General features: G+C 46.5%; 1 pseudogene; it reads right to left on the bottom strand.

Annotated features, from left to right (window-relative positions):
• On the bottom strand, positions 1-8,685 carry LOC105904130 (annotated as a pseudogene).
• Positions 8,686-11,847: the final 3,162 nt, after the last annotated feature.

Genomic DNA, 11,847 nt, shown 5'->3' with positions numbered 1-11,847 from the left:
GGTGAAGATGGGCTAGACGTAAATATGATGAAGCACCCGTAAGCACATGACCCAGTCGGCAGGAAGCTGGTGGTGGAGGAGCCTGTTGCCGTCCAGCCGGAGGATCTTGATGCGAGAGTAGGCAGTGGGGCTCACCTCTCTACACAGACTGGAAACGTTGAACACTGGGGGGAGAAACAACAACAACAACAATAATGCAAACAGAAAGCAGCAGTAAGCATAGCTTCCATATTTACTTAATATGGACAATATGCTTTATACTTAATACATAGAGAGACTGAGAGAGGGAGAAAGAGAGAGGGTGTCGATGGGGGGGGGGGGTTGACAGAGGGAGGGAGACAGAAGGAGAGAGCCAGAGATTTAGAGAGAGAGATGAGACAGACGGAGAGAGAGAGATAGAATGAGGTGATTAAGAGAGAGAAACAGATGAGACAGACAGAGAGAGAGAATGAAGTGATTAAGAGAGAGAGAAAGATGAGACAGACAGAGAGAGAGAGAGAGAGAAAGAGAGAATGACGTGGTTAAGAGAGAGGTGAGACAGACAGACAGACAGCAGGTATGTGGAGCGGGTACAGGCTGTTCTCTGGTGTTGACTGGCTCCATCTTTAAGAGCAGTCCTTCCCCTTTAATGGAAGCTCCTGTCTGACGGCCGTCCTGCTAAACGAGTTGCAGGTGGGCTGGCACGGCTCGCTAGGGTGGCAGATCGAACACCAGGGACGAGAAACAGACACACAGTGTGTCAGCGGCCTCACAGCTTCTGTACTGGGCCAGTCACAACCGCAAGACTGTGGTGTGTGTGTAGTGTGTGTGTGTGTGTGTGTGTGTGAGTCTTTGTGTATGTGTGTGAGTGTGTCTCGATCTGGTAAAATGTCTGGATGTGTGGCTTGTTAAGCCCATGATTATTCTGGATGTGTGGTGTGTGTGTGTGTGTGTGTGTTAGTTTTGAGTGCATGATGTTTTTGGATATGTAATGTGTGTATGTTTGAGTGCAGAGCCCTGGATGTGTCTAGAGATGTGATGTGCGTGCGTGTGTGCGCACGTGTGTGTTTGGAGCTCATGATGTGTCTGGACCCCGAAGTGAGGTATTTGGACGGTGTGCCTCATCCTTGAGGTTGACTTGAATGTTTTCAGGTTGAGTGTTTCGCTCCTGTGTGATACCTCTGAACTGCGGAGGCCTGGGTGGGTAGTCATGTCTGCTGGACATCCTGGTGGAAAAACTAGCACAGTGCTTCCTCATCATGCCAGCAGCGAGGCCGGGAGCCAAGTGATCTTGTTTCTAAGCGGCAGCTCACAACATCTGCTGTGCTCTGAAGGGTTCGGCTCTCGTGAAGCCCTCCACTGTCCTCTCCATTCCACAGCATAGCAGACAGACACACACACACACACACACACACACACACACACACACACACACACACCACACCACACCACTACCTCATATAAACAAAGCCACTTCAAGCTCGGGCCAGCGGGGAAAACAGTCACTTTATAGACTTTATGGAACTTTCCAGATGATTCTAGTCATTATTTCTGTAATCGAGGTGACTAAGTGAGAGAACCGTCAGTTTTATTAATGCCAGTTGAACTTCTCAAGAGAGGAGGACAGCTTTAAATAGGAAACACAAAAAGAAGTCCTTAAAGTGCCTTAGACGTACTGTCTTTCAGTCATACATAGGGCAAGATGTTAAAGTCCTTGTGCGATTGGTTGGGGGCTTCCCACAGCGGTCACATTTCTCAGTGTTACATGCAAGTTATCATACAAAACAAATGAGACTTTTTTACATTTTTAACACATCTGGATTCACCACAACCAGCATATTTAAAGCAGCATCATGGAAAATTTAGCAAGCCTAAAAACTTGGTACTTGCAAACAGTACAAACAGCCCAGTTGGCATTGATGAATGCTTGCTAACATGCCAACTGGCTTTTTTCGGGGATATTGTTGGTAATGTCTGGTAATGCTGTATGTGGAGGTTTTTCTTACAATCAGGGGCTGTTCCGGCCACGGACCACAGAACTACACTACTGCCTAGCCTGGATGAGTAGTGGGGATGGCAGGTGTGTTTACCTGTCCTTCTCATGACCATATACCAGCTACATTCATATAAATATGATGCCAAGCATTTGCTCATAGAACACATACCTCAAAAAGTGGCAAATTGTTGAATAGCAAAGCTGTATCAGTGCTTGAGTACAACACCCTTATCTTATCTCCCTATTCTATCGTAAGCCCTTAGAAGTTTAATCAGAAAGAGATGTTTTCTGTGTCGTAGTGCTGTTGTGCTGTGAGATGGCCCCTGCCTAAGCCCTGTGCTGGACGTCCATGGTAAGTAATGCCGGTGTGCTCTTCGGATGCAGAGAGGAACACAGCGTGCTTTTGGCACACGTGGAACCCTCTCCCTCTCCTGGAGTGCTCACAGATGTTTCCAGACTACTCAACAACCCCCCGACACACACACACACACACCACACAACACCACATCCCATCACCCCTCCCCCTGTGCTAGCCTACTTTTCCTCTCCAGTCCCCCTCCATGTCTCTTCATGGCCGTGACAAATAGCGCACAGGGTGGATGGAGGGAGGAATGGAGGGATGGAGAGGGAGGGACGGATGGAGGGAGGAATGGAGGGATGGATGGAGGGATGGATAGAGGGGAGAGGAAGTGAGTAAGGATGAAGATGAGGATGAGGACAAGGAGGCGGGTGCTTGTTGGCTTCATCAGACGTGTAATATTTTCCATCATTCTTCTCATAACACTCTGGGAAATGTTGACTCCCTGCTGCCAGATGCTGTATTTTCTTACTGAGATGAATCTTTCCCGCTCAAATCAGTGCATCACTCCGTCCTTTCAGAGCCAAGAGGAGCCTCAGATCCCACAAGGGCATCAAGTAAAAACCCAGCCACTCTCAAGTGGATTAGATGGAGAAAAAGCTCATTGTTCGGCTTTTCTTTCTGTTTGATGTTATTTTTCTGCACAGTAAATTTGAATTAGTTACAGCGATCACTACTGACATTACAGGATAGCTGGCAGAACATGGAATTCAAAATATCCGCCATCTGACTATCATCAGAATGTTCAAACGCAGCATTTCCCAGCACGCTTGGCATGCCCCTCTCCGAAGGTTCTGGGTCTGCGTCTGGGTCTGGTTCTGTGGTTCTGTGTTTCTGAACTAAGCTCAGATTCAAATACCCATGTGAGACGACAGCCATAAACATGAGGGTTTGCAGCACCATAACTTAGGCGGACCCACCCAGGACACTGCTCTATGATGACAGGCACTTAACCACACGGACACACACTTTCTCACACACACACACACACACATACAGATTTATACACACAGAGACATACCCACACAAACACACACACACACACAGACCTACACACAGTGACATACCCATGCACGCACACACACAAACACGGACACACACGTACGCATGCACACAAACATACAGACTTACACACACAGAGACATACCTACACACGCGCACACACAAACACACACACACACACACACACACACACACATGTACACACACACACTCACAGAGAGACATAACACATACCCAGCTGCCTTCAGTAAACACAACAGCGCAGCTGTGTGCACTGTTAACATTTAAAAATGTTCTCTGCTAAATACATTATATACTTCATTAATGATGTATCCATCAGACAGAGTGCTTTTCCAGATGCACTTGCTATTTGCAACACTGTATCATGTATTCCATATAAACACTCGCTATTTGCAACACTGTATCATGTATTCCATATAAACACTCGCTATTTGCAACACTGTATCATGTATTCCATATAAACACTCGCTTTTTGCAACACTGTATCATGTATTTCATAAAAACACTCGCTATTTGCAACACTGTATCATGTATTCCATAAAAACACTTGTTGCTTGTACTCATTTTCAGGCATGAATCGGAGTGACCGAGGCCTTTCATTATTCCATCATGAATGGTAAAAGCTCCCAGTTGTGTCGTAACATTACATAGTGACACAGCCATTTCCCCTCACCACAGCACGAAGGGCGCTTTCCTCCACCGTCTGGAAAGGCAGAGGGTTTAACCAATCCCTAGACGTAATGCCTTGGGGAGTTATTTAAAGAGACCAAACCATTAGTACATGAAAATGTTCTGTGAGTCGGTGACAGGGCTGTCATTTGCAACCACATGTTCTTATGGGGCAGTGAGGGTGTACGGGTAATTATCAGTGTTTGAGTATCTGGTGTCTGAACCTGTATTGACCTAGGTGTTGCTGGTGCCATGGCGATACAGTGCTGAAGCCTGCAGCACAACAGCCAATCACAGCAGAGCTATGAAAAGTTCAGGTACAGGTGAGCAACAGGTAGTACTGGTGATAAATACTGAAGTTACAGGTAAACTAGGAGCCGCAGATGAGGCACCTCATGTCTGTCTATCACAGGTGAGCTACAAGTACTATAGGTGAACAGGTCAGCTGCTGAAGTTACAGGTAAACCAGTGGAAACTACAGGTGAACTACTAGAGGGGAGCTACAGGAGATGGATGAAAGGTGGACTAACAGGTGTGCTAAAGGTGTCAGAGGTGAGCTGAAGGTACAAGTGGATGGCTAGGAGAGGTAGAGGTAACTTATAGTGCACGGCTACCTGAGGTAGTCATGGTAACTACAGGTGGGTCACAAGGTCCTGTACTTGGTACAAATTGGCTACAGGGGTGTAGAAAAGAGTCGGTGTGGCACCGGACATAGTTGTGATTAAGACTCTAACCCAAACCCTAACCCTAACCCTAGAGGAATAAAGTTATGATGGGTTGAAGGAATTGTATATTAAGGGTTCCCATTGTCATGGAAATCCTGGAAAGGATTTTTAAAATACCATTTTCCAGGCCTGGAATTCTGTTAATTCATTTTAAGTTTTGGAAAAGTAATTCAATTTGATGATGTTGTATATTGGTCTAATAACATTTATTAAGTTATTGTACTTTTCCATGGAGAATGTTTCTTTGTGCAAATTTCTGCAGCTTTTCCACTTAAATTTGCATGGTCTAACTAGCCTATTAGAAAAAGGAATGGAAAAGGTTGTTGTTTAATTTTCATTAAATAATTAGGCCCAGCCTGTTGAGTAAAGTATGTGCTATTGTTATGAAAGGTCCATGGTTCATTAAAGTTCTTTGAAAAGTCATGTGTGGGAACAGGGGCGGAGATCCCATTTCATTGTAGGGGGGGACAATACATGGTCAAATTTCAGAGTGTAATTCCGGGGGGGGACATGAAAAAATTGCTTTCACGAGAGCTAGCATAAACTGCTAAATACCGAATTCTCTTATCACATTTACAAACAGAGATTCGAAGTCATTTTAGAATGATCTAAACAGCATTAAATGTACTAACACGAAATATCTATTCACAGACAAATAATGTCCAAAGTTCAAGAGAACTTGATGCTCAAAATAAGTTATAAAACAGCTCAACAGGGAATTGAACTTGCAACCTTTTGATTACAATATGACTTCTCTACCTCCTACGCCACTGTCACTCCATATTGCAATATCAACATAGTTCATGGACCGCAGAAAAAGATGACATTAATTTAACTTCAGATAATTTAACAAATCTGGAGAGGCACTGAGATGTAGACCTACATTTATTAACTAGCATGAACCTGCCCTGACAGGACATTGTCCTAGACTTAGCTAGCTATCTTAACTGTGTTAATTACCGGCATGCGTGTGTTATCGGCAAACGTTCACGTTGTCATGCCAATCCATGAATAAGCTTATGTATACTTGTGCATATCGATTGGAACTTCGTAAATGGAGTTTAGAAAAAAAACTTCTTCTTTACATGTTCTTACTGCGTTCGAGAATGAGGTAAATCTCTTTACATATCGTGTATCATAGCGGCAGCGACAGGGGACAGAGGAGGAAACAGTCTGACAATCTGACCGTGTAGGCTACTGGGCTGATTAACTGAAACACGGAGCTGCCGGTAGCCCTGCCCGTTGGAAACAGCATGTGAACCAAACCACTTTGAGGAATAGGGGGAACATGATTTTTCAACACTTAAAAACTATTTTTTTTTACGTCTATAATTAACACCGCTTGTGTCGTCGTATTTTTATTAAAAAAAAAAAAATCAAAAAATATATATTTTTTTTTAGTTTTCAATGATTGTTGGGGGGGACAACTTTATGGTAGGGGGGGACACGTCCCCCCCGTCCCCCCCGGGATCTCCGCCTATGTGTGGGAACCCTGTATGTGGGGAACAGACAGTCAAGGTTGCAGAGTAAGAACATGCAAGCTGGGATTCACTTGTGATCAACAACAGGTGCGCTACAGAAGGCACAGGTAAATCATTGATCAAGCAGACAGCATCTGCCATAATACTGCCAGAAAATGTCATACAGATGTGGGGAAATTAATGATTTCTAGTTGTCAAATGCAAGTGCTAACTAGCATGTGCTAACACACACAAACAGAGCATCCACTCTTCAGTGCTAACTAGCATGTGCTAATGTGTGTTAGCACATGCTAGTTAGCACTGAAGAGCAGGTGCTCTATTGTACATTAGCACATGCTAGTTAGCTCTGAAATATGGACGCTCTATTGTGCAATAGAACATGCACTCTTCAGCGCTAACTAGCATGTGCTAACTTACAGCAGAAGTAAACGGGTGAAGTATAAGGGTGGCCCCAATACACCAATGGTTTCAAAGATCATTCTACCATGACCAACCAAAGGTGTGATCCTCTTACACCTGTAATTCCTTTCAATTTCATGGTCTCCTAATCAGTTTGGTCCAGTATAAATGCAACAATTGAAATTTAGATTTCTGTAGGAGGTGCAGTATTTTGCAGACCGTGCAATGCTAGCCCCTTACCGCTGATCTGGTTGGCCTCCAGGTAGAGGTACTGCAGGGTGGTGGGCACCACGGGGATCTGGGTCAGCTGGTTGTAGGAGAGGTCCAGCTCCACCAGTGAGCTCAGGTTGAAGGCAGCCGGGTCCACGCCCCCATCCCTCAGCCGGTTCCTGCCCAGGCGGAGGTAGCGCAGGCTTGGGAAGCCCTGCAGGACGTCCCCCTCCAATCCCACCATGGAGTTGTTGGAGAGGTACAGTTGGGAAATGGATGGGGGGAGGTGGCGCGGAAACTTCTCAAAAAGGTTGCCGGTGAGATCCAGAAGGTTCAGGGAGGAGAGGCCTGAGGAAGCACATGGCATATGATAAATACTCATTATATACGATAGAAGCACATGGCATATGGTAAATACTCATTATATACAATAGAAGCACATGGCATATGATCAATACTCATTATATACAATAGAAGCACATGGCCTATGATAGATACTCATTATATACGACAGAAGCACATGGCCTATGGTAAATACTCATTATATACAATAGAAGCACATGGCAGAGGCGACGTGAAGCGGAGTGGAGTTTCCTAAGCCAAGTCCGATATTTCAGGTAACGGGACACCTCGACTGCCATACATGTATTTAGGCAAGTTTATTTATTTAGTTTATTTATAAGTTATTTTCCTCGTGTTATATTTTCGTCTGCCCCTTCTTTAATAAATCTGGCTTGAACCGTATCAGAATCAGCTATTTTCTGTGCTCATTGCTTTGGGGTGGAAAACTAGTTGAGCCCAAGCATCAGAGGATGTGAAAACACTCTTTATTATAAAAGATATAAAAGGTAGGTAATATAAGTATATATATATATATATATATTACTTATTACTTTTAAATTACTTACTTATTATAAAAATTAATTATATTAACTACCGAAGGCAACCATCATCAACTATGCCTTTTTTATTGCGGATGGCCATTAGGTTTGCTCTCAGTGTGAGTATGAAATCATCTCTGGCACGAGTTGCCAGAGGTCTGATAAGATCAAAGCACTGCCCGCCATTCCTCTGCTGAAGCTAGGAGAAGTGCTGTTTTGGTGAACTCTCAGTGAAGCGATCACAGAGGATCTTTTTAATAGAGAGAGTCATGATGGGGAGGCGATACGGCGTTCATGGATCCAAGGAATTCCGAGTCTCCCTACCTCGAAAGTCGGACTCTCCCACGACCTTCAGCCGGTTCCCCTGCAGGAGCAGCAGCGTGAGGTTCTGCAGGTTCTGGAACGTTCCGGGGGAATTGTCTCGATGTGGTTGTAGGCCAGCCGGAGCTGCCGGACTTGGCCGGGGAGCCCCGCGGGCACCTCTGTGAGGTTGTTGTGGTTCATGAACAGGTTCACCAGCTGGGTCAGGCCCGAGAACAGCCCGGCGTCTAAGCGCCCACTGAGCAGCTGGTTCCGGTCCAGAAACAGCCAGCGCAGCCGCGTGGCGTTGGCAAAGGCGTCAGGGCTGAACCCGGTCAGGTTGTTCCCCTGCAAGAACAGGTACTGGGTTCTGGAGGGCAGGCCGCCGGGCATCTCACCCAGCCCCCGGTAGTCACAGTACAGGGCTGTGGGCCACCGGATCGGGCACTCGCACTCCGTAGGGCAGCTCTGGGTGTTCACCGCTCGGAACCAGCTCGGGTCCATTCGGCCCCTCAGGCTCAGCACGCTCGGTTCCCCCAGGTACCGGTTGATCCAGAGCGGAACCCCACCATAGTCCACATCTAGGGTCGAGCCCCAGACTGGACCAAGCACGGCCAGAACCGACAGCAGAGGCCTCAGGTCCATGTGTCTCTCCAGCGAGGGAAACATTAGATCCTGTGCAGAGACATTGGTGCATGTTGGAGTTACATTTCATTATGTGGATAAAGCATACAAAACTATATGGGCTTATATCAATGAATTATGAACATTCATTTATCATCTTGTAATGAATCATTTTTTTATTTACATCCCAGAGCCAGTCGAAACTCCTTATGTTGTTTATATTGAGCTCCCAGTCCCCTCTCAGCCCCTCTCCTCCCCTTTCCTCCTCTCAGCCCCTCTCCTCCTCTCCTCCCCTCTCCTCCCCACTTACCCCTCTCACCCCCTCTCCTCCTCTCTCTCCCCTCTCCTCCCCTCTCCTCCTCTCTCCTCGCCTCTCCAAGACTTTTTTGCCCTCCTCCAGGGGAGCCCACTGCCAGAGTCCTCTGTTGTGTAACAGCTGAGTCGGCGCATTAATCGATATTGTACCACTGTACCACAAATCTCTTTCTTTTCTTCCCCTCCCTTCCCTCCACTTCCCTTGCCAAAACATTCCAAGTTATGCAACATCCAGAATAAACAAATGCACTGTTCACAAGCCACTGCAGAACACAAACAGAAAGCTGTGTAAGTGTAGTTGACCTACCTGTCTGTGTAAGTCCTTGGAAGAAAGATGCCTTTGTCTTGTTTTTGTAGTTTTGTGTTTTGATTGAGTTGAGTTGAGCTGTGTGGGGTTAGCGTAGCCTCACGCTGTGGCCCGCGTGCTCAGGATACTGGCTGGCTGCTCACAGGCAACCTGCAGAGTTTACCCAGGCACTGACACATTCCACACAGCCGCAGCCAAGGCCCCAGACTCTTTCATGACTTCCATACTCTTCCTCTGCCTCCTCTGTGTGTGCACGTGTGTCTGTGTGTGTGTGTGCACCATATGTGAGTGTGTGTGTGGTTTTTTTTCACTCTCTTCACAGCCTACGGAAGCCATGCAGATGCTGCAACATTTGGTGGAAACATGTGGGTGCATGTGTGTGTGTGTGTGTGTGTGTGTGTGTGTGCGTCTGTCTGTGTGTGCTTGTGTCTGTATGTGCTGGTAAGAGACCTGAAGGAGATGAAAGGAATACATCACCGTAGAATTTCTCTATGCATAACTAACTAATGTCAGAATAAGGTACAAAACATTGAACTTGTTTTGACACAATGCATTGCAGAATTGATGGCTGACATCTTAATCCAAACTAACTGCAAACAATTGCTTGCACATCTCAGGGAATTTCTCCTTAGCAACCATCTCATCATCTCATGAGACTAACACCCTTAGCAACCATCTCATCATCTCATGAGACTAACACCCAGTGCTGCTCCCTCCTGAAGTTAGAAGGGTGATGCTCTGAGTGTGTGTGTGTGTGTGTGTGTGTGTGCGTGTGTGCGTGCGTGCGTGCGTGCGTGCGTGCGTGCGTGCGTGCGTGCGTGCGTGCGTGCGTGCGTGCGTGCGTGCGTGCGTGCGTGCGTGCGTGCGTGCGTGCGTGTGTGCGTGCGTGTGTGTGTGTGCGCCTGCACTGCTGCAGAGGTGGATCTCATGGAAGCACTATTCACTCTGTACTGGGCCCTGGGAGCCAAGCAGACCCTGTGAGTGTGTGTGTGTGTGTGTGTGTGTGTGTGTGTGTGTGTGTGTGTGTGTGTGTGTCGAGGCTCAGTGGAAAGTCTTCAAAGCGCTTCCAGAGATGATGACGCGGTATTTGGGTCATGAGAAAGCAGTCAGACTGCCCCCTACTAGCACATCGCCACCACAACACGTGTGTCTCTGTGTGTGTGTGTGTGTGTGTGTGTGTGTGTGTGTGTGTGTGTGTGTGATTCATGATGAAGCATCTTAAAGGGAAAGTGCTACAGCAGTGAGTTGTGGGTGATGTAAGGGTATCAATGGCAGAAAGTCTCATATGTTGGTCTTGTAGAACCACAAGACAAATGTTTAATATAATAATATTTTAATGTTTTTCTTTCTATTCTTTCATATATTTTTTTTTTCTGTCAGGTTCATGTGGCTGTAATTCTGTGTTTAGTTCTGGTGGCAGTGTTGAGGCTCAGCAGCATGAAGCATTAAGGGGGGGTTAGACTGAGAGAAGGAGAGGCAGAGACACTGAATAAGCCTATTGACTGCTCCTCCGGTCATATAGCATGTGTTGAATTATATGTGTTAACAATAAATATTTATCTAGGGTGGTTTGCCATGTTTTAAAAAAAACAACGCCTGCAGCCCTGTTTTGGTCACCTATGACCATTGGCATCTGTTGGCTAAAGATGACCACTGCGGCTCGAAGCCAGAAATGTGTGTGTCATTAACACACACATGCAACTCGTCAAGCGATTTCACAGAGTTGTTTTTCCGTGAGTGACGGGTCCCAGGCGGCCTCCCTCTCTCCTGTAAAAGGGCTCTCGGCCCCCAAAAACCCCAAAGCCTGAAAGGGGTATTTAGTGTCTGGGCTTGCCTGATGGGGTATTTAGCGTCTGGTGTTGCTCTTACCCCTTAGTGGTATTGGTCCACACGCCCCTGTGCCATCCCATCCCTGCACTCAAACCACAGGCATATTAAGTGACAGCCTCCTAATGAACATCCAAATATAAGCAGACCACATCCCATCTGGGTCACATAGAACAGCTAAAATTATGCGTTAAATATAGGGGGATCGTTTCAGCTCGATTTGACGTTTGCTCTGACTCTTTGATCCTCGGCTATACACGGGTTCCCCACTCTCTCTGGCAGTGTTAGATGATGACAAAAAGAGTGAGGGTCGTTGTGTCTTTAACCACAAACCATAATGTTGGTTTAATGTGCACATCCTAGAATACCACGACTACAGAGAAACAGATGCTTCAAGTCACCAGTGAGCTGCACTTCTTTGGTGTTTATAATGCTCATCTCAGACCCTTTTGAGGGTTTTTTCTGTGAGCTCATGTGGGAGTAAGAGTAAGTAAGTATAGAGTGCACCCTTCTTGCCCCGGCCCCTCCTGACCCGTGTTTTGATGTCTGGCTTAGACGACCATGAAAACGATTCCCTCACTCCCCTGGTGTTTATGTGAAGAGCCGATAGCACAGTGTTCCCCTGCGCATGGCAGCGCACAAACTCCACCTGATCTCTTTTCCAGGCTCTGAGGAGGGAACGCAGGAAAGCCTCCACCCCTGGCTGGACCGCTACCTGGCACACGAGGCCCTTGGGTTGTGGTACAGGTCAAC

This window comes from Clupea harengus, chromosome 5 (genome assembly GCF_900700415.2).
Source record: "Clupea harengus chromosome 5, Ch_v2.0.2, whole genome shotgun sequence".
In the NCBI taxonomy this organism is placed as follows: Eukaryota; Metazoa; Chordata; class Actinopteri; order Clupeiformes; family Clupeidae; genus Clupea; species Clupea harengus.
The sequence above is the reverse complement of the archived record's forward strand: the minus strand, read 5'-3'. Positions and strand labels throughout refer to the sequence as shown.